The sequence below is a fragment of the Carassius carassius genome, chromosome 9 (assembly GCF_963082965.1).
Source record: "Carassius carassius chromosome 9, fCarCar2.1, whole genome shotgun sequence".
NCBI lineage: Eukaryota > Metazoa > Chordata > Actinopteri > Cypriniformes > Cyprinidae > Carassius > Carassius carassius.
The window spans coordinates 1,557,501-1,562,500 of NC_081763.1; positions in this window are offsets into that span (position 1 = coordinate 1,557,501).

The following is a 5,000-nucleotide window of genomic DNA, read 5'->3' on the forward strand; positions in this document are numbered from 1 at the left end:
TACCTTCATCTTCTTTTTTACAGACTTTACATTGAGCATTTGTTGCCTTCTGCATTATACACAATCTCATTTCTGTATAGATCACATTTTGTCTGATAAAATAGTCTAAACATTCTAAATCTACATCCAACCATTTCCATGTTCTATTCTTCCAAATGCCTTTTTCTTCGATTTTATTAAAATGCCTTAACCAAATCTGGTTGGCAACAGGTTTTTTAAAAACTCTATTTATAAAAAACTCATAGAACATTTTCACAGTACACAAATTAAAATCCACCCTCTTTTCTTTACATTTTAAAAACACCATCATTTCATTTTCTCGTTCTCCCTTCTTTTTAATCTCATCTAGCCATTGCCTTGGGATTGCTTTCTTGACATCTTCATACTGTTTTTTTTAAAACCATGACATTAAAATCCTCCTTCTCCTCCTCCATTGCATCTTTAATCACTTGGAGTGGTAAAAATCCCTCTTTCACCTCCCATAAAACATCTCTCACTTTTACGATCCCCACTTTTAGCCACTTCTTAAAATAGATATCTCGCTCGTGTATCTTTATTTTGTCATTTAAAAACAGAGGCTGATTTAAAATCGCTTCCCTCCCCTCCGGATTAAAATCCACCTCTGTTAAAAAAAGCCTCCAAGCATTTAAAACCTCTTTATAAAGCTGTGGTATCCCCTCCATCATCCAACTTTTCAACTTCATCCATAAAATGTTTTCCCCAAGGTTAAAATTCCCACATTTATTTAAATAAAAACCCATCAATTTCTTCCATTCATCTCTCTTCTTATCATCCAAATATTTCTTAACCACTTTTACCCTCATGCTTTTCATCTTCTGTTCCACATCGACTAAACCCATCCCTCCCTCTTCTGGTTTTCCTATCAGCGTATTGTACGCTATCCTTGGAGGCTTTTTTCCCCATAAAAATTCTAAAATACTCTTTTTTATTCTCTTAAAAACCCAGTTTGGCAATGGCATCACATGTAATTTGTACCACATTTTTGATAACATTAACATGTTTACAATTAAAATTTTTCCTTTCAAACTTAAAAACCTGTTTCTCCAAAAAATCAGTCTCCTATCCATCCCTCCCAATGTCTCATCCCACATATTATCAACAGTTTCCTTCTCATTCTTTGCTAACCCCGCTCCTAAAATCCTCATTTCTTGTACCTCTAGGAATTTAACAACCCCCGTTAAAACCTCTGACCTTCCGAACTTCATATATACTGTTTTTTCTTCATTTATTTTTGCACCTGATCCCTCACAATAGCATTTCATTTTTTCCATTACTTCTTTAACACTTTCTATATTTTCAACAATAATTGTGGTATCATCAGCATACTGGAATATTTTAGTCAGTTCCTCTTTTTCTTCTAGTTTTATTCCCTTTATTTTTTTCTCTCTGTTTATTAAAAGCCCTAATGGTTCAGCCACCAAAGAATATAACTTCGCTGACAGTGGACACCCTTGTCTTATAGACCTTAAAACTTTAAAAGGTTCCGTTAAAAAACCATTACATTTAACTTTTGTTAAAATATCGCTGTATAAAACTGAGATCCATTTTATAAAATTCTCTCCAAAACCAAATTGTTTTAAAACCGCCAATAAAAACCCATGCTCCACTCTGTCAAAAGCCTTCTCGAAATCCATGCTTATTATATATGCCTCCTTTCCTTTTTCTTTTATGTACCCCATTATATCTCTTATGCTACTCGTGATATCTGCTATGTCCCTCCCCTTTACTCCATATGCCTGGTTAGTCTCTATTATGTTTGGCATTATATTTTTTAATCTGTTCGCTAAAACCCTGGCTAAAATTTTAAAATCTGTGTTTAACATTGTAATGGGCCTAAAATTCCTCAGTTCCGCTTTGTCTCCTTTTCTCTTGTAGATTATTTTCATTAAGCCTAAGCCCATTCTTGGGTGTACTCTTTCTTTTTTAAAAACCTCTTCATAGACTTCTTTTAAAATCGGGCTTCCTTTTTCTTTAAAAACCTTATAAAACTCACTTCCAATACCATCTATTCCTGGGCTTTTCTTCACACTTAGCTGATTTATTGCTTGTATAATTTCCGCAGTTGTTATTCCCTTATCACATTCCTTTTTATCTCCCTCACCGACTTTTCGTGTTATCTGTTGTAACAAAATGTTCCTTTTTTCCTCATCCCCTTCCTCTGATCTAAAAAGTTCTTCAAAATATGTGCTTATTTCCTTTAAAATTCCCTCCGTGCTTAAAACAACTTGTCCTTCCTTATTCCTAAGTTCTTTAATTATTCCCGCCTTCGCCCTGCTTTTCTCAAGGTTAAAAAAGAATCTACTACATTTTTCCCCTTCTACTGTATATTTAGCTTTACTTCTTAACGTTGCCCCTTTATATTTTCCTTCTTCGATTTTCCTCAACTTTTCCTCCACTTCAATTACTCTTTGCACGTTTACTTCATTTTTATTTAACTCCTCTCTTAACGTCTTTCTTATTTCTTGTTCCTTTGTTCTTTTTACCTTTTGTAACAATTTACAGTAATTCATTACATATTTCTTTATGTCATATTTCATGTTTTCCCACCATTGCCTTTTATCTTCTATGTACATCAAGTCTTTTTTCCCCTCATCTAATTTATTTTCTATCTCTTTTTTAAAACTCTCTTCCTTTAAAACTTCAGTGTTTAAAATCCATACCCCTGGTCCCCTCATTTCCTTTTTAAAATCATTCTCATTTGCACCATTTTGTGATCACTTAAAGTCGTTTCTTTATAAAACACTCCATCAATAAAACATTCCAAATTCCTAGTACTTAAAAAGTAGTCTATTCTAGTTTGACACATAAAATTCCCTACCAGCTGTCTTCTTGTAAATTCCCTCTTTTTCTCATTTCTTTCTCTCCACACATCAATCATGTTCTTCTCCTCCATCAATGAAATTAACTCCTTTCTTCCCCCATCCGATTTAAAAACCATTCCGTTAGCCATATCCATTTTACTAAAAACAGTGTTAAAATCCCCCGCAATTATTACCCTCTTCCATTTTTCCATTAATTCAGCTATTACATTAAAATATTTTTTCTTTTCTATTTCTTCATTTGGAGCATGTACGTTTACTCAAATAAAATCATCTTCATCCATCTTAATTTCTACAGCCATGCATTTTCCTTTTGTGTCATTATACATTTGCTATGATCTGATACCTCTATCTTTTCTTATTAACATCGCAACTCCTCCTCCTATTTTTCCCTCAGCATTATTAAATAATAATTCCCCTTCCCATCTTTTTTTAAAATCCTCCATTACACTCTCTTTCCAGTTTGTTTCTTGCAATAAAATCACATCTTCATCCCTGCACAGTTCCTTGACTTTTTCAAATTTCACACCATTGATTAACCCTCTTGCATTAAAAGTAACAATTTTCAACACAATTAAAAAAGATAAAAAGACAAACTTTAGCATCATAATTTCGTTATCCTACTTCCTCCCCCTCTTTTGCACTTCTTCCACAGTCTTGTTTCACCTCATTACTTTGTTTACACATTTTATTTTTAGCTTTTTCTAAATTGGGTATTACCTTAACTTTTCTTCTTCTTTTATTGGATGTACTTGCAGTGCTGTCTCCGCCCATGTTTTCACTGTCTTTGTTATTTCTGTCCGTCTCACCGATCCATTCAGTCTCTTCTGGCTCTTCCGTTTCTGCTTTTCCAACCTCATTTAACTCCATCTGTACCTCCATTTCCACAATGTCCTGTGTTAACTCAGTCTTTTCAATCTAATTTTCATTGTCCTTGCTTACATTGTCCTCTCTTTGCATTTCTCCGGTGTCTTCCCTTTGCTCCTCTTCATTGTCTGTCTCATGCATCTGCCCACTCCCCCTCTCTTCTCCATTTTGCTGGTCTCCATACCAGCACTCGCATTTGTCCAGTACACAATTGCAGTCTGGACACATCACCACCTTACAGTCCCTCGCGAAGTGGCCTGTTTCCGAGCATTTAAAACATTTAAAGTCTGGACAGTCCTTCATCACATGATCAGGGCTCATACACAACCTGCAGGTTCTCACCTGCTTGCTATGTATCACTCTATAGTATTGTGGACCATCTTCCATTTCAATTCGAGTACTGTAGGGCAAGGAGGCCACTTCTTTTGGGAACTGTACCTTAAGGAACCTCGTTCCATCTTCTATGTTGGTGCCGGTATAAAATCTTCTTCTTATCTGAGAAACAGGAGTTACCCCCCATCCCTCCAGCTTCTGTAGAATCTCTGCACCATCCAGGTAAGCGGGCAGATGCATGAAAGAGACAACTCTGTTATTCAATTTCTTAATTTCACATAGTTTTCCTTTAATCATCAATCCTTCGCTCAGATTTTCAATATCTTCTTCCTTTTCAAACGTAATTTCGTACTCCATCATTTTGGGTCTTACAGCTAATATTTTTGTCACATCCAACTTATCTTTCAGCGCTTGTATTATGTCTTCTGCTTTTCCTTCGTGCACTTCAGTCAAATCCACTACTACTGTAGCTTCTTTGGTGTAGGTTCTTTTAAATCTCCTGAAGACTCCAGGTCCATCCTTTTCTCGTTGAGTTTTTTCCAGTCCGTTTGTCATTTGCCGCCGTGTTCCTCGTGCCAAGTCCATGTCTGTTGCCGTAGTTCCATCCATTTTTCAAAAATAAATAAAACAAAAAACGAAAAAAAACAACAAAAACCAAAAAACAAAATGATCCCTTCCAAACAGCTATGCTGTTGGGAGGACAAGTAACAAAAATAACCAAAAATTTAAACAAAAACAATTATTAAGACTCAAATAACCAAAAAGCAAAAAAAACAAACAATTTTGGGTGAACCTTCTTCACCCTTCTATAGCCACCTCACTTCCTGTTTCTCACTAGCTCTCTAGCGCCCTCAGGTTGGTATGGCCGTAAGCGAAGGAGGCTACAAAGAGAGGGCTATTTAAAGATCAGCCACTATAATCGCCAGTGCATTATATAAGTAGGGAAGGAAACCCAAAAGC